The 18135-nt window shown below is 45.1% G+C and overlaps 1 protein-coding gene and 1 long non-coding RNA gene across 6 annotated transcripts in view; one reads left to right on the forward strand and one right to left on the reverse strand.

The window, feature by feature from the left end:
* Nucleotides 1-1539, reverse strand: part of Atxn1 (ataxin 1) — a 377602-nt gene extending 376063 nt beyond the window's left edge. For 3 of the 4 annotated variants that reach the window (XM_047557706.1, XM_047557703.1, XM_047557702.1), the window contains exon 1: nucleotides 1364-1539. The gene's annotated coding sequence lies outside the window, so the exon portion shown is untranslated. Of the gene's footprint in view, nucleotides 1-174; nucleotides 642-1363 lie in introns of those variants that run through there. The other variant, XM_047557704.1, reaches the window with a different exon arrangement.
* LOC124988314 (uncharacterized) lies at nucleotides 35-12549 on the forward strand. 2 transcript variants are annotated; one of them, XR_007109407.1, is made up of 6 exons: nucleotides 35-428; nucleotides 2397-2500; nucleotides 3246-3426; nucleotides 7251-7323; nucleotides 10277-10417; nucleotides 10518-12549. It is a non-coding gene; the product is annotated as an uncharacterized LOC124988314 (long non-coding RNA). The 2 variants fall into 2 exon arrangements; XR_007109408.1 differs by lacking the exon at nucleotides 35-428 and adding an exon at nucleotides 1908-1929.
* Nucleotides 12550-18135: the final 5586 nt, after the last annotated feature.

Consider the following 18135-nt stretch of genomic DNA (forward strand, 5'->3'; position numbering starts at 1 on the left):
GGCAGGGGGCGAAAGAGGAGGTCGGGGCGCTGCACGGTCCTAGTGGCACCGAGGGACCCCTTCCCGTCGCGAAGGCCCTCGCCCCCCGCCCCGGCGCGCGCGCACACACACACACGCGCGCACACACACGCACTCACTCACACACACTCACGCCGCGCTCAGACACCGCCTCACCTCTCGCTCCGCCCGTCCGGCCCGGGTCCCTGCCCCCTGCGGGACCGGCCTGCGCGCTCGGCTGGAACCACGTAGGAGGCGGCGGCGGCCGCCGCGGGAGTGGCGGAGTCTCCGGCCGGCCCGGAGTGAAGGAGCAGCGGGGCTCCGGGGCGCATCCCAGTCCCCGCAGCGCCTCCTCCTCCGCCGCCGCCTCCTCCTTCCCCTCCTCCTGGCTTCATTCACCCTTCCAGTCGCCGCTCAGCCGTTCACTCCCGGTGAGGGCAGCGCCTGCCGCGGCTCTTCTGCTCCTGCCTCGGGCGCTGGCGGAGGCGCCGGCCCGGGTTGGGGCGCTCGCGGGCTCCCAGCTCCGGGCGGCGGCGGCGGCTGCACATGATCAGGAAGCGGCCGCACCAACAGGGCGGCGGTGGCGGCGGCAGCCAGGGCCGCCACTGCCCCTCCTGCCGCGCTCGGGCACCCGCACACCCCTTCCCCCGCGCGGCCGCCCCTCTGTGCCCCAAGCCTGGCACCGCTGAGCGCGAAGTCCCGGTCGGGTTGCGGGCTCAGTCCCCTCCCGGCCCGCAGCCGAAATCCCGGGGAGGCCGGCCTCCGCGCTGAGACCCCCGGCCCGGGGCGCCGAGGCCAGGTGACCACCCGCGGGGAAGTCCGGCCCTCCCGGAGTCCCAGTGGCTCTCACCGCCCCCACCGGGGAGGGAGAACGCGCAAGGGGCAGCGCGACCCCCAGCCGCCGCCGCCTCCCCCTGCGCCAACGGGAGGGAGGAGGACATGGCTCTCCGCGCTCGCGGCCGGACCAGCAGCCGCCGGAGCGGGGCGCCGCCGCCGCTCTCCTGTCCGCGCCCCCCGCCCGGGCGCGCCCCCTCGCCCGACGGGCGCCCACCCGGGCCCTGGCAGTCCCCCTGCCGGCCGTCCCTGCTCCAGAGTGGGGCATCGGCCCGGGAGGCTGGAGCCGGGGACTGTTGTATGTACGTACACACACACACACACACACACACACACACACACACACCACGACGGCTGCCTTCGCTCCTCTTCCAGCTGTTTTCCGTGCAGCCGATTGGGATTTGGGGTTTGTTTGCGGGTTGTTGCTTTTGCCCCTCTCGGGAGAGCGGGGTGGGGGTGATTTTAATCTAAATAAGGGGAGAGGGGGAGGGGTAGAGAAAGAATCAGAGGAGGAAAAAAAATAGGCACTTACTGTAAAGTGTAAATAGATCTGGGGTTGCGTGGGGAAGGGGGGACAGAGGGAGAGAAACAATGTCTTGCGGCTGCTGTGGCGCTGGCGGCTGCTCCGCGGGGCTTGTTTTGGATCCCCCTGCAGTGAAACAGGTCCTGCACGGCTCCGCCACTGTAGTAGAAATGATGTCTGCGGTATACTCCGCTCTCTCCTCCCCTCCCCCTCCCCCGCCCGCCCTCCTCCCTCCGCCCGCCCGCCTCCCTCGCGCTCTCTCGCGCTCGCTCGCTCGCTCGCTCCAGTATGTAAATGTGTAATAGAAGCCAAATATGGAGCAGTTGGCTGCCGCCGCCGCAGCTCAAGGATCCGACTTCATGGGGGGGTGGGGGCACCCTCTGGCAGGCGGCCCGGCGAGCCGCACAGAGCACGGCGAGCGCACGGCGCGGCGGCCGGCCCGCGCCCTTAACCCTTCGCTGCGCGCGGCCCCGGGAGGCGGCCCCCGGGGAGACCGGCGCCTCTTCCAGAGCCGCTGGGGAGCGGGGAGCGGGGAGCGGGAGGGGAGACTCGGCCGGAGGAGACGCTCCTTCCAGGTTTGAGAAAGGGGCGGGGAGCTGGGGAGATGAGGTAATTGGAGCGGTGACCGGTCGGTGCTCACGCGCCTCCCGGGTCCTTGCACCTAGTTGGAGGGGACCGAGCGATAGCGGGTGCGACTCGGGCAAGCTGGGGGACTCCCCCAGTGGGTGTCAGGCTTCAGCTCCGAGCCAGCGAAATACCCCAGGGGGAGGGGCAGCCGGCTCATTCTAATCCCAACGCGCCCTTGCTCCCCGGGCTCCCAGAAGCGTCTAAGCGGGCTTACTCTGATCATCAGCTGCAAGTTAACCCTCAAACCCGCGTGGCTTCGGCTTTTGGGAACCCAGACCTCGGGGCCGCGGCGATTGCGTTTGCATGCATACAACTCGGGAAAGTTTTAAGGGTCCCCCCGATTGCACAGGCACCCTCACCTTTCCTGCCTGTGGAAGCTGGTGACCTCCCGGCCCTCCCTCCTTTCTTTCTGCAGGTCCGAAAATCTGCTTTGGGCATTCAACTACAGGGCTCCAGCCGTGACGACCCGCGCACTCCTCTCGCAGCTAATTCGGGATCATTAATTTAATCGGAAGTGAGGTAACCGGTGTAGGAGATAGAGAAAGTAAACCGAGCATTAAATGGCAGTTCTCGAGAATCCACGCAGAACTTCCTCTGGTCTCAGTTGCTAAATGAGGTTCTCAACTCCCCCACACCCCACCCCCTATGTCAGTCCACCCGCCAGGTGTGAGCGGCAATCTTCTTTGGAATGCACCTTGCCAACAGGTGTGGCACCTGGAGAAAAAGAGGACACATCCCTACTAGGGTCGCTCAGTGTGGCGTTCTCTTTGCTGCAGAGAGTTCTGGAAGACCAGTAGGTGTCGGGGCAGCATTTGACCTCTTTCAGGTGCTTAGAACTAAGTGTCTAGAAACCTGATCCCTCCATTTCTCTCTGGAAGCCGCCACTATTGACTGTAAGCTGTATTTGAGAGACCTTTTGGCTGAGTCTGCTTATGACCTAACTGTTAGTCACCAACTGAAGCAGGATACAGAATCACTAAGAGAAATGTGTCAGCTTTTAAACAACTCTGTAGTGTTAGAGCCAAGGCTCTAACAGAAATAAAAATAAGCATACTAGCGAGGAAGGTGTAGAACCCCGGAAATATTACTTCTCACATTTTGGAACGCCATGCATATATACATGGCTACTTAAATAGAACTACTACTGTTTGCCTTCCCTCGTTTCTACAACTTTTTTTTGTTGTTGTTGTTTAAAAAAAAAATCAGTGATTGTTAGGTTTAAACCTCGGGTTGTGCTAAAATGACATTGTTGGTCTCATTACAGCCTCTAGTGGACGGTTAACATCAGTTTCCTGTAAAGGCTCTGCCTGGTTTTGTTTTCGTTGACTTGCCTTATCGAGGTGAAGGTTAATAGTTCAGAACAAAACCGGGTACTATACACCGCCCCGCGTTGGGCTTTGCCACTTCTGAAAGGAACAGAAGCTTGCTGACTCAGCATGGAAGAGGTATGGGTTGTGCTGCAGGTATTATTGCTGGCCTGAGAATAAACAGAGAGCTTCTGCTATTCATTTCAGTTTCAGACAGCTTTCATAAAAAAACTAAATTCATCTAAAATATTTTTATAACAGAAAATATTGGTTGCCATGTTTTTGGCTTCCCTGAGATGTTTTTATTCCAACTCATAATCTGCAAACTGTCCAATCCACCTCCACTCTATTTTTAGACATCTTACATTTAGAGAATTTTCAGGGGAATAAAAGCTAATATTGTAATTATTACATTGGCACACGCAGTTAATTTATGTTATTTTAACAACCTTAAACATATTAAAACGCATAATTCAGATTAGAGTTAGTCAATTAATTTAAATGTTCCCTCAAGGAAGCTAAATATGTATATTACCCAAACAGTAAAAAACAATTAATAAGAAATATGACATTTGCTTTCTTAGCCATTAAGATTAAAGCCATAAACTGTCACTAAAATCTATAACTATTTCTTGCTGTGAGAAGAAAGATTATCTTACTATGTAGTAAGATTGTCCTTCTCAGAAACCTGACCTTAAGTATATATTAGGATAAGTCAGTCTTTGAAAAGAAAGGAAATTGGGGATGAGGCCTTCCTCCTAACCTGTGTCTGGATGGCTTAAACAACATGGGAAATAATTTTAATCCCTTTTCTATTTTGCTAGTATCTACTTTTGAAGGTTTAAAAGGGGTCGACAGGTATGAATTAGATCATGTTATTTTATGTTCCATACTTAATTTCTGATAGGCTGTGCTCAGATTAGCAGCACTAGCACCAATTATGTGGGATTTTTTTAAGACTTTCAGAATTGAGAGTCCAGGCCTATGGAATCAGAATCTACCTTTCAGCCTCCTGAGTGACTCCTAAATACATGATCATGTAGAAGAACGTTGGTCTATACTATAGGGCTCTGCCTAGATTATTTGGCCATAGATGCAGAACTTCTATTTTTTTTCCCCTTTTTTATTAATTAATTTTTTAAAATTAATTTTTCCAGTAAAAAAAAAATAATCACATTAGCCAGACTTTTGCAGGCTCAGACTCAACCAATTGGAAATGAAAGATATTTGGGAAAAATAAAATTGTACCAAACAGATTAGGACTTTTTTTTTCCCCTTGTCATTAATCTATGAACAAGACGGTATAAGAATTATTACACTGCATTTACATTGTATCCAGTATTATAAATAATCCAGAGAAGATCTGGAGTCTGCAGAAGGGCATGCAAAGGTTGCATAAAAATACTGTGTGGCTTTGTATAAGGACTTGAATATCTCAGAAATTTGATATCCCAGAGGGTCCTGGAACCCATCCTCCCAGTCGAGGGATAACTGTATGCTTTGGAGAAGTAGTACAGTATCTCAGAAGAGTCCTGATTCACGCACACAGACGCATCGTCATTGCCAAAAGAAACTCTGCTGAGTAGCGTGCTGGGGTCTTGAACAGGAACATTTTTTTACAGCAGCAGAGGGAGCACAAGAGTTCTCAATGAAACCAGGGCCTTCCACATTGCTACAGATTTTAAATTGTAGTGTATGTTTTCATGGAAGGTAACCTGTTATGTAGTTCAAAACAAAGCAAAATAAAACAAACAAGCAAATACAAATAGCTTACCAGTTTATAACAACTAAATAAATGAACAGATTGTAATTAAATAAAGATATTAAGAGTTTTAGACTTGAATTCTTAAAAGGACCTCAAAAGTCATGTTTAGAAAAGATGCCTTAACTTTTCCCTAGTAAAATTAAAAAATAAGGCAACTCTAAGAAGAGTTTGAAAATGGAGTCACCACCCAAGACTGCCTTAGGTAAATTAAAGAGGCATAAACATGGGGGTGAAAATTCGTGCACTTTTCACAAACTTTAAGGCATTTGTTCTTAATGCTTGCAGTGGTAAGAATGTGTATTTCAGTTGTATTTATTTAGCATTTTACACTTTTTACAACTTGTCCTTATTGCATCCTTCAAACTTGGTGGAGGTGCAAAAAACACATGTTAAAATTCAGGCCTCAAAAAAATTATGGGCCCAACTTCTTCTTTCCTAACATGGAGTCACTGAATTGTTCTACAATAATCCCAAGGTATTTGCAAGTGAAGGAAATCACAGAGGCTAAAGATCCCCTAGCATGCTTTGTCTTCTTACGGTGACGGCTGACAGCTGACAAAGCATGTTAGAGGATCTTTAGCCTCTAACATGCTTTCAAAGTCCCTATGTAGTGGATGTTTAATAAGTATTTCAAAGAGATTGAGAGTAGAAGCCCAGGTACGGTGGCACATGCCTGATATCCCAGCAGCTCAGGAGACCGAGGCAGGAGGATGGCCAGTTCAAAGCCAGCCTCAGCAAAAGCAAGATGCTAAAGCAACTCAGTGAGACCCTGTCTCTAAATAAAATACAAAATGGGGCTGGGGCTGGGGCTCAGTGGTTGAGTGCCCTTGAGTTCATATCCTGGTACCAAAAAAAAAAAAAAAAAAAAAAGACTAGAAATGATGTCTTAAATTGCTTTTATTGAATTTGTCATTCCTTCATTATCAGCTACATATTGTGAATCAACAGTAGACCTGAGAGCACAACATTGAATAAGATGTCTTAATTTGCAAGGGGTACAAAGAAGAGAAAAAAAAATCTCACCTTTTAAAAAAAGGTTAATTTTTACCATGATGAAACACAAAAATTCACAGTGGATTAACCCATTGCCTCTCAGGATCATATCAATCAGAATTCCAAATATGAGAATCGAACACTGGAGTCATCAAAAATTTGGGAGGCAAGAGGGCAATGGTATAACTCTTGAGCAAGCCATGACTTACAAACTAATGCTAACTTTTCAAATTTGTAAGACAAAATGTGAAGAAAAATGTGCATGTTATCTGAATGCCTCCTCTATAAAAAAAAAATGTCAATTGAAGTGGTAAACATTTATTTATTTTTATCTTTTTAAAATTGTTAAAAAGAATTTCCTCCCACACTTAGGGAAGCCTTTGCCAAGTTTCTGCCTGGAGCAGTTTTGTTATGGCTGTGTAATAAATCCCGGAAAGTTTGAATTTTTAGTGGAAAGACTGGCAGACCTTTCACCGTCCTATTAGGAGGGTGTCACCCTGTATGTGTTGTTTAAAAACCTGAGCAAACCATAGTGTGCTTGCAAAACATATACACTTTCCTTAGATTGCACTTCCAAATAGGCCTGAGGAGACCAGAAAAGTAAAACAAACTGAAAACAAAAGTGAAAACCACTCACACAATAGACTGATCTCAGCGGGCCACACCCAAGCTCAAGTCCCTGGCTCCGCACAATCCAGGCCCGATACTGTCCCAGGCGTGTTTCTGAATCATCTTTCTTGATCCTCGACCAAACTGTAGAAGAAGGGCTTCCTGGTCACAAAAATGACATCACCAATAGTCAAGAGGGGAAGGAAAATCATTGCATTCCCACATCTACCAACAGCTTATGATTTAACAGTACACACATACAACTATTTCAAATAACATTGTCTGCAATGTAGAACAGAAAAAAGTATTTCAGTCTAGGTCTGCACTGTCCAATACGGCCCTTGAACACCAAATTGAGATGCACTATTAATATGAAATACACCTCAAATTTTAAAGACTTGGGGATACAGACACATACATATACATACACATCTCAATTTTTCTATTGTTAAAATGAAAATATTCAGCATGTTAGGATTAGTAAAACATTGCTAAAATTCATCTTACCTGTTTCTTTGTACTTTTATGAATGTGGCTTCTATAAAATTTAATACCATGCATATGGAATAATTGTGGTTTTTTTTTCTTTTTGCAGTACTGGGGCTCAAACCCAGACCCTCACAGATTCTAGGCAAATAGTGTACCACTGAGCTACACTATGAGTCCCGGTATGTATTTCTTATGTTTTTGTTGGTGCATTTTAATTATACATAATCATGAGATTCATTGTGACATATTCATACATATACATAATTTGATCAATCTCATTACATAAGTACCTCCCCTTTCCTTCTCTCCTCCCTCTCCCGAATCCCATTCTTCTACTCTACTGATCTCCCTTCTGTTATTATTTTTAATTAGTGCCTTATAATTAGATATAAAAGTGGGATTCATTGTGGTATATTCTTATATAATTCTAATGGACAGCACTGGTATAGATAATGGGTCTGGGGAGACACAGGAATTAGTTCTAAATACCCACAGTTGAAGACCTTAGAATCCTAGCATGGCTCTCTGCAGTAATGCATAGATAACTTAGTTATTTTTCTACTTTCCTCTGCACCACTGCCCTGTGTAACAAGGGGCTTATCTCCCCTTCTAACAATCACTGAAAGTTCACTGTGAGTAAATGCACAATCCATTGGTAGATCAGAATGGGCCTATAGAACAAAAATTTGTCAGGTTCATCTATGGTTCAGTCTTTATGAGAGGGCTCAGGTACCTTGAACCCCTGGGAGGCGGATGGAAAATCTGTTTTAGGAAGCCCAAGCATTCTAGCATTATAGCTGGTTTGCCTGCTTGTGGCTAAATGGTTTTGGGCTGATACCTTCTAGTGACAGATGGCTTTGGACATTGATAATGAAAATTATATAATTTGCTGCTTAACTAGAAAATGCATACAGGCCATTAAAAGGAAATCTGTGTTTTTTAAAAATGTGTAATTTATTTAGTACAGTGGAATGCTTTGAAAGGAAATGAGTTGATTTTTCACCATTATTTATTTTGCAAGCAAAATCTAGATAAATTTTCATCAATGCATCTCTAACCAAGATTGAATATCAGGCAGTGGCCTATAAAATATCATAATTTATTACCTTAATCATCTAAAGAATACATTTTTTCATACATGAAAACAGACCACACTATAAACTTTATAATGGGTGAATTGAACTTTGGTATTGGCTGGGAACATTTGGAAAACTATATAAAACATTTCTTTAACAACTTTGGCATTTTGTTTCCTCAAAAGAAATACATTTCCTAAATTAAAATCAAAGCCAAAACCACCATTGTTATGAACTTAAGGTAGTGGTGGTTGATGGACTGAAGAGCCTCCAAGAGAGAGTCATGGGCAACAACAGACTACAGAAATAAACACTGAATCTTCATGGGAGGCGCGAAGCAATGTTCTTTGTGTTCTAACTTCATGACATGGAAATACAATGCTGTAAGCTCTCTTTGCTACTTTATTTTTCTTAAGCAAATATTAGCCAGGAGAAGCTGATCCAAATGAAGGTCAGAGTTTAAGAACATCATTTTATGAGGAATTTACTAAGTTTGCCCCAAAGAGGAAGAGTTGGAGAAAAATGCATGGGTAAACTTTGCTTTTGGACATGAATAACTACAGTTCACAAGGAAAGGGCCCATGGCAGGATTTCAGGGAGGGGCGACAGTCAGTCTGGTATTTGCAGAACCTTCCCATCAGGCCTCTACAAAGTTTAACTGCAGGGAGGCCTGGGAAGCTCTCACGGCTGAGGACCAACGATTCTGATTTTGCAGCACAGACATGAAACGATAGCTACTGGCACAGACGCCTTCTGCCAGAGCAGAATAATAGCACTCACACTTGAACTGTAAGTGACAAACGACCCCTTTTTAAGTACAAAATGAATGCACAGAATGGAAGACCCTGTCAGCTAGAATACCAGTAAATCAAGTAGAAGAAGACAAATCACTCACTCACACCACTCCAGCCAAATTTTTATTCTCCTAACTGTACTGTCATGGGACAGCTTTCCTTCTTGGTCAGATATTAAGAGAAATCAGTACGTTGTAATTGTAGTACATACACAAGGCATTGATGGGTCTACTCTGAGAGGCAATCAGATCAAGGGATCTGTTTTCCACCCCCACCCCTGCTCTGGCTTAAAAGCTGGAGCTTAAATACCAATAGTAGGAACATGTGACCCCCTCACTCCCAGGGCTAGCTTTTCCTGCAGTCAATTTCATAACTGCATGGCTCCGCCTCCTGCTCAACACTTCCTTTCTCCTCCACTACCCCCTCTCCCACCCCAGCAATGAATCACCATGCCTTTAAAGAGACTGAGATGACCCAGCCTGAACTCTGCTGGCATCCTGTAGGTTCTTATGCCAAAAAAAGGGAGCTGCTTTGTGACAGAAGCCTAGCCAGACCCTGGTGCAGGCTCAGAGGCCCCAGGCTTGCGTGCTTCTCTGGGCAGATGAGCAAGGAGTTAATTTTCCTAGATCATGGTGATGATTCAGAATTGCATATCTCAGTTCATGATCAGGTTTTTAAGAACCCAGTTTGGCCCTTTGTGCAGAAAGGAATATATCAGAGAAAAAAATGTTGGCAGATCTCCTTATGCAATCAGGGCAGAGGAATTTATACCACATTCAGCCCTTTGATTTCTCCAGAACTGGCCGAGGGTGGGGTTTCCATATTTGTGCTTTGGCAAATGTGTCCAATAATTAACTCCTCCAGATATCCACTCCTAGTTTGATTGTGTGTTTGTGTACTTATTAAACCCAGAGACAATTTTGCCCCTTCATTTTTTAATACAGCATCTGAGCAGATTCAGTAGACAGTGTGGGCCTTAAAGACTTGATGCCCTCCTTAAAGAGGTAAAGGGTGTCCCACCCGGTAGTTTGCACGACCTTATTTCTCTATATATGGAAAGCCCTGTCTTTCTTCTCCCCCTCACCCGGTCTTCACATGGAGATTTTATCCTCAGACTTTAGATCCGGCTCAAGCACCAACACTTCTGTAAAGTCTTTCTTGATGATCACAAGAGTCTGCGGTTCTGCCCAACGTGTGAGTCAGAGAAGTGCTATTTTCTTATTCTTTTTATTTATACAATATTTTTTTAAAACCTCTAACAGAAAAAACTCAGGGCCATAAGCACAGATGGAGAGAGTATCCTGAGTGAGTGTCTCTTATCTGAATACTTCCCATTACTCCCAAACCCCTTGGACCTTGGCTTACAATGCCAGCCTGCGAGTTGAATGGAGTCTGCCAAGTAGGTAAGTTGAAGTCCTATCCCCAGTATTTGAGAGTGCGACATTATGCGGGAGTGAGGTTTTTGTAGATCTAACTTTATTAAGAGAGGTCTTCTGTTTCCAGGTGGACCCTAAATCCTAAGAAGAGAAGACACCAAAACACAGGAGGCACCAGGCAGGTGGCCATGTGAAGTTTCTGGAGTCACAGTGCCGGCAGACACCCAAAGCTGGAAGAGGCGGAAAGCTTTCTTCAGAACCTGGGCCCTTCAGAGAGTCTAACTCTGATGACACCTCCATTTCAGACTTCTGACCTCCAGAACAGCCAGAAAGTCATTTATTTTGCTTTAAGTCGCCCTCTTGGTGGTCATTTGTAATAGCAGCCCTAGAAATTGAAAATGTTCTCCTAATAAGATCCATGATTAGAGATTTGCTGCAATTTTTCTTTCTTCTCTAATTACGTAGGTAGCCCTATCTCTTTGCCCTTTGGATACACCTAGGTGATCTGTTCTGAGTGTGTATCTGACCTCGCACCCATGGCAATATCAAGAAACAAAAGGCCCATTGGAATAGGAGGGCTATCTGGAGAGTTCCAGAAACACCGTCTGGTTCTGGCCCCAGACACAAAGGCTACTGGAAGAGGTCTGCACAGGCCGCAGACCAGGCCTCAGTGCAAAGGTCTTCCACGGGCCTCTGCAGCTCCCTCTGCTGGGCGACAGGACACATAGCCGCTCTGCCCCTCAGAAACCCTGTGGCGGTGTGTGAGGTCAAGGTGAAGGGGCTGAAAAAAAAATGTATTAGCTGTTTGGCATCCAGCAAGTGCAACCAAGAAACTGGCTGCCTCTAAAAAAAAAGAAAAGAAAAGAAAAAATATTGCTTTGAGCAGATCTCATGCAATCAGGGCACAGGAATTTAAACCACATTCAGCCCTTTGATTTCCCCAGATCTGGCTAAGGGAGGGTTTCCATATTTGCCCTCAAGAAAACACTGCTTTTGTCTGATTCCCATATTTCAAAAAACATCTGCAAGCTTGCTTGTCTCAGGAGGTCTCCCCAGCAGGCAGAAGGAGGTCTTCCACTCAAGCCCAGAATCCCGACGCATCCCTTCTATCAAAGTCTCCATGAGATGCTCCTCACAGCTTTCATTTACGCATCTCAGTCAATGGCAACTCTGTCCTTCCAGTTGTTCAGGCCAAAACCCCTTGGAGACAGCACGACTCCTGCCTCTCAGACCCCACATCCAATCTGCCCAGCAATCCAGTTGGCTCTGTCTTTAAAGGACATCTGGGATCTGGCCATTTCTTACCACTGTCCTCTGCAGGGATGGTTGTCCTGAACTCTTAAACTGTCTGCCACCATCACCAGCCTACACCACATTCTAGTGTATGCATCAGGTGATGGACAGCCCTGCTTAGAACCTTCCCACTGTCTCCACGTGCAGTGGAATCAAAGCCCTTCCATGATCCTCAGGGCCTTATGCAGGCAGCACACCCTGGAGCCTTGGGATCTCAAGGTGCCCCCGTACCTCCAGCCTCTCTGTCCCCTTTGCTGGTGTTTACATAAGCCAGTTGCTCTCTCGCTTCAGGACCTTTCTCACTGCTTCCTCTTCTAGGAATGCTTTTCCTGTAGATATTCACATGGTTCACTCCTCCACCATTTCCAGTCTTTCTTCTAAGCAATAAACCCCCAGTGAGGCCTGCTGTGACCACCTTACTTAAAATTGTACCCTCTGACTTTACTGATCCACCTTGCCCTGCTCATTTATTCCAGAAATGTATTACCTTGTAAAATTCTATGCCATTTACTGTTTTGTTGTTGTTAGTTTGGAAGTCAGGGATCTTTGTCAGTGTTAATCATCTAGAACAGTTCTTGGCACATGATAGACACTCACTAAATAGCCATTGACTATTAAATGAATCAACAAATGAATCAGTAATACTTTTCCAGGGCCTACTACGTGCAAAGCCTGATCAGCCCACGGCACAACAATCGTCTCACTAGAAGCTGATTCAAAGCAAATCCACCTTGTCTAAGCCTTGACGCATATTCGATTCACTTGTTCTTTGACCTAATCACGTCGGATGTGACTCTTAGAGCTAAGAATGAGCTCAGTCTCACACCAAGGCTCAAATTTATAAAAAGACCTTTTAAAAAGCAAAATTCAAAACCAGAATCCAAGACAATATATGAAGTTTACAGTAAGTTCCGAGAAAAAACAAAGTAGCACAACCTTTGTTTCTAATAAATTATAGTCTTTAAAAGCCACTACTCACCAAGCCCCGATTCTTGCCCTACACTGTGATATGAGGTTTGCAGCTGTGATTTTGCCACATGGCAGTGATATAACCCGGTGGTACAGGGTGGCAGCAGTCATGGTTCACATTTCTTAGTGGATGACACTGAGGCTTGTGGTTTCAGGGAACTTGCTCAGGATTCAGTCACCCAACAGTAGTTTCTAGGGGAACTTTTCTACCTACACAGCCTAGAGTTTTAACAAGCCATTACCTGAATGAACTAGGACGCAAACACCAAGGAACCATTTTTAGTATCTATCTCTGTATTTTAGGTTCCATCTTCAAGTGAATAATACATATATCTCAGAAATTAAAGAAGTTCTCACTGAGGATTAAATATTCCTCCAGATCGACCTAAGTGGTTTCCCAAATAACCAAACTCTGTTTCAGGTTGTGATCTTTAGCCATGCTAACTACATCCTAGACCTTTTCGTTTTCATTTTGAGACAGGGTCTAGATAAATTATTGAGGGTCTCCTTAAGATGCCAAGGTTGACCTTGAACTTGTGAGCCTCCTACTCTGGCCTCCTGAGCCCTTGGGAGTCCAGGTTTATCACCGTACCTGGCTTCCTAAGACTCTTCCCTAACAGAAATGTTGCCTCTTGTCTGGAACATCCCACTGTAGTAAGGACTAGCAGGTTATAAAGGGCCAGTGTGAATTCCCAAGCCTAATTTAAGGACTTAATTCCTTTTCATTAGCCTTGCTCTTCTCTCTTCATTCTTCTTGTCTCACCCCCAAGCTTCCCAAGTCATCTGGGACCAGAACCCAAATGTAAGGTCTGAAAGTCATCTGGTCACATCAAAGTCCAAAATGCTAGAAGCTTTTCACAAACTCCTCCATATATGTAAGGGAAATGATCCCAGGGCTGAAATAGCTCCAGAGTTCAACAGTTTGGGAAATTTGTAGGTGGGGGAGAAAAAAAAAAAAAAAAAAAAAAGCAAGCCCTACATTCCCAGAGATGTGAAGAGAACCCAGCTCTCTGAAGTTGGAAGGAAGTGAGAAGACCCTATTTGTGGCTGCAGGAGAGGAAAAGAAAAGAGCCCCGCAAGGAAACTACCAACAGATGGTAAATACATTTTTAATTCTTCTGTCATACTGTGTGGACTTGGGCACATTTGTCCTGCTGTGTGAGGCTCCCGAAATAGCTAGCAATGGAATTGCAGAACAGCTCTGCTGCAATTTGAGATTGAGGAAACCATGCTAGCTGACAAAACAGGAAGGGTTCATAGTAGGATGGAGTGGATCTGCTCCCGGACTGCGGCAGCTCCGTGTGGCAGCTGCTGGCGTGCTCCGTGCAGGAAAATTCTTGCGTGTCAGGTGTCACTGGTGATGTTTTGAAACATACTAGTTGAACTTGCCCTCCAAGCTCCAGTTACAATTATTAAATGTTGACACTATCTCTATGATAACTCTAAAGGTCAAAGGGACTGAGGGCCATTTATTTAGGAGTCCCCAGCCCTCTGGGGATCATCACAAACGCAGGTGGCAGCCCAGAACCCTTCTCGGAGTCTTCCTCAGACTTTAAGTTTTGGTAGAATGCTCCTAGAGAACATTGTAGCAATTCCAGTGGCAGAAAAAGAAGCAAATATCACCATGGATTGCTCAGCAAGGAACTTACAGAAGTAGGGTGCACACACAACTAGTTAACTCTTCGTCTGATGGGTAGGTGACCAGAGACAGTTACCAGGAATAAGTTAGTGTCCTTATACCAGTGCCATCTCTCAGTGCATCAGCAAAAGGGGAAAAGCATTGATGATTTTCATCGGATGCAGACTATCCAAGTGACCGAGGCTACTTCATCACAGTTTGGAAGTACGACTTTTTACAATCCCTTATTGTTAGAGCCAGAAGCATCCTTAGAAAATCGAGTTCAATTTATCTTTTTAGACAGGAATCTGGGCCAAAGAGTTGCAAGAAATTGGCAAAGATCAGCCAAGTAGTTAGTGGCAAATTCAGTCCTGGAACCCAAGATGTCTCTCTGTCCTGTCTTTGCTCTCCTCCAGCACTCAGGGACAGTGAGCACTCCCTGTGGCCCAGACTCGTGTGGAAGGCCACCCTGGTCATGGCAGCCCTTGTACCTGGGCTCACTCACACGAGACGATGGAGTCTCTGACTGGCCTGGGGTTGCTGGGAAACTGGCTGGTGTTCTTTACAGGTAAGGTAGCAAGTTAAACTGTATTTGTTAATGTTGGTCCTAAACGCCTATGAACGGTGTCTGGAATTTGCATCGGCACTACACTATTTGGCACAGTTGGGTCCTCTTTTCATGAAACAGCTGAAGATTGGTAGTTTGGAATTGAAAGGTGCTGGCAGGAGAGAACCAGATCTTGACACCATTTCTTCCCATCCAGAGCCTCCTGGTCTAAAAACATCTTCTGGCCTCTTTTGGAATCAGGGGTAAGTGGGAGGAAAAGGCATCGGTGCCTTCTTAGTAAAAAAAAAAAAAAAAGGATAACAAAAAGTACTTCAACTCTGCTCCATGGGATGGAATCTTGATTTCACACAAAGGTTCTACAAGAGGAAATGTATTCTTGTTCAAAATGACTTTTACACATTCAGAGCCCATTTTCCCAGTGGGCCCCCATGTATCTCATTAATAAAACTATTACTACTTTAAAACCGTTCTTCTCTCCTATTTTCCAGAAAGTTCATCAGTAAGCTCCTTGATAGCTAGCTTAGCAATATGGTCTGCTAAATTTTGCAATTCTAGTCAGCATTGTGTCTTGTCATTTTTGTAAATGATGTCAGCAATATTTTCTTCTGTTTCTATAGTGGAAAAGAAAAGTTTACCTTTGTATTTATGCATGACATTCTTGGTTTTGAGAATCGATTTGATCATTTTGAATGCTCTTGGTTAATGTATTGGCTATTGCCATGGTCTCATTGCAGATTTGGGGGAGGGGAGAGGGAGAATGTTCTTAAGTGAGTTATTTTCAGTCAAGCAGTAATGAAGGCACACTTTAGGTTATTTCATTCCTGTGATCCAAATTTGATTATCTAGTTAATATCACTGGGGACAATTGAAGCTTTAATAATTACAGCTCAAGTCCTTGAAAAAAAAAAAAAAAAAAAGGAAGGAATTACGTTTGCCTCATATTCACACACAGTCCTTCAGAGTTACCATCTGAGAGCCTGCTTGGCTGCTTTAAAAAATCTAGCTTGCTATCAAGATTCCATTTTAAGGGTTCAAGTTCAGTTGACAGTTTGTTTGAAATGGAAACAAACATGAGATATAAACAGTTGTTTTGTGTAGAAGGGCTGAACATTGCTTATCTGGAAGAGCAAAAAGCCTAAGACTGAGTTTATCTTTCCTTTCGGAGGACAGTTCTACGATTTTCTCTCCCACGGGGACCTGCCATGATTCTTGCTCATGGTGCCGGGTTTCATTCTGGGTCAACACAGCTGAAGTTGTCCCCGCTTCTAGCCAGGGACTCTCGTGTGGCTGGATGCCAGTTGTACCCTTGAATTCCCATGAGCTCAGAAACAGAAAAGCTTCCCAGTGAAGTGCTGCGATGGCTCTGCTTTACACACACGTGTGCCACCTGAGGGTGGGATACTGATTGGCACTTTAGGCAGACAAGGGGAGAGAGAGAGAGAATGCATTATCCCTGAGAGACAGGTCCACCTGAAGCCTCCATAAGGCAAGTCCGGGACCGCCTGTGGATGCTGCGCACATGCGCTCTCCACAGCCGCGCCACCTCTGCGCCCCGTGTCCATAAACCAGGTAGGAAGAGCTACGAATGGTTGCACAGCCGGCTTCGTGCGCAGCACTGAACCGGTCTTTCCAGGGTTAAAAGGAGTGTTGAGTGGATCAGTTCCCTGGCGTCAATGTTTCCTCCTTGTGACAAGAAGGGAAACGGACAAATTATTGAACCCACAACAGCGTGAACGAATCCCCCGCTGTTGGATCGCACAAAGGAGGCGGCGACAACACCATGCCGCTTTGTTGCATTTGCACGAAGTTCAAAACCATACCAAATGATCACGCTGCAAATGAGCCTAATGGTTTTCCATTGATGAGGAGAGAGAGAATTGTGATTGGAAGGTTTCTAGGGTGCTAGAAAGTTCTATCTTGACCTGGGTGGTGGCCGCAGAGTTGTTCACTGTGTGATAACACGTGACGCCTTCTACCTGTGGCGGGCACACTTTTCTACAGGAATGATTTACTTCAATTAAAAAGTTTAAAAATAATGTCCCTAAGGCAAGATAATTTATAAATATATATATATATATATATTTTATGAAATATATTATAAAAATAGTATTTTGCCTAATTAAAACCAATAGACATTTATTGTACAGAAAAATGGAGAAGTCAGAGAAGCACAAGGGAAAAAAATGACCTGAAATCCCCTAGCAGGGCCACGGACACTCACGCATTACTACTTGAGAGTACACTCCCATTGCTGGTGGTGATCAACAGCTTTACCTACTCAAGTTAAACATACATATGCACATCCAGTGGCCCAGATTTCCACCCCTGGGGATATCATCAATAGAAATATGTGCTGTGAGCACCCAAAGAACAGCACTCTGTTCATAATAGCTCCGATCAGAAAATAACAAAACGTCCATCGAAAGTAGAGTAGTCACACGTCCAAACCTTGGAATATCATACAGCAGTTCACACGAATGAGCCACGGTATTCACAGTCGCATGGAGGAATCTTAGAAGCCTTATGGTCATAGATGGAAGGCAGGACAAAAAAATCATGTGCTCCCACTAAAGTTTAAAACGCAGGAAAAATAAAGCACTGATCCATACCTCCTCTGGTGGAAAAACTCCACAGGAAAGGTTGGCATTAAAGGGCAGAGTGATCTCCTGAGAGCAGTGTAGCTGTGCGTGGGAAGCGGTGACTGGGTGCTTCTAGGAAGGCTCTCTCTCCTCTCTTGGTTATGTTAATGTTCACTTTATAAGGCTGTGTTAAGTTGTGCTCTCTATGTCGCGCACCTCCCCAAAAATATATTTCACAACAAAAAGAATGTAAGAAAATCACTTGAAACCCAATTACTCAGAGACAGTGATTTATATATATTTATATATGTATATATATATATATATATTTATATATGTATATGTTTATACATATATATATGTTTAGATGTTGAAAGACCTTTGTTTTATTCATTTATTTATATGTGGTGCTGAGAATTGAACTCAATGTCTCATGCATGCTAGGCAAGCGCTCCACCACTGAGCCACAACCCCAGCCCAGAGACAGTGATGCTAACACATCTGTGTATATATAACTGCCAAACCTCTCATGCCATGGACTTATTCTATGCTTTGTAGCCCTCTTTAATTTTTTAATTTTTTTGTTAATGATAAGAAGACTTCCTCTGTGGTTTTTTTTCCCTCCAATTCCATTTAATTTTAACTAAGAATAAATATCAAGCAAGCTTTATGCCTCTCTGGAAGCCTAAGCCACAGAGTGACTTTCAGGAAATTAGGT

Source organism: Sciurus carolinensis, chromosome 7, assembly GCF_902686445.1.
Source record: "Sciurus carolinensis chromosome 7, mSciCar1.2, whole genome shotgun sequence".
Taxonomy (NCBI): Eukaryota; Metazoa; Chordata; class Mammalia; order Rodentia; family Sciuridae; genus Sciurus; species Sciurus carolinensis.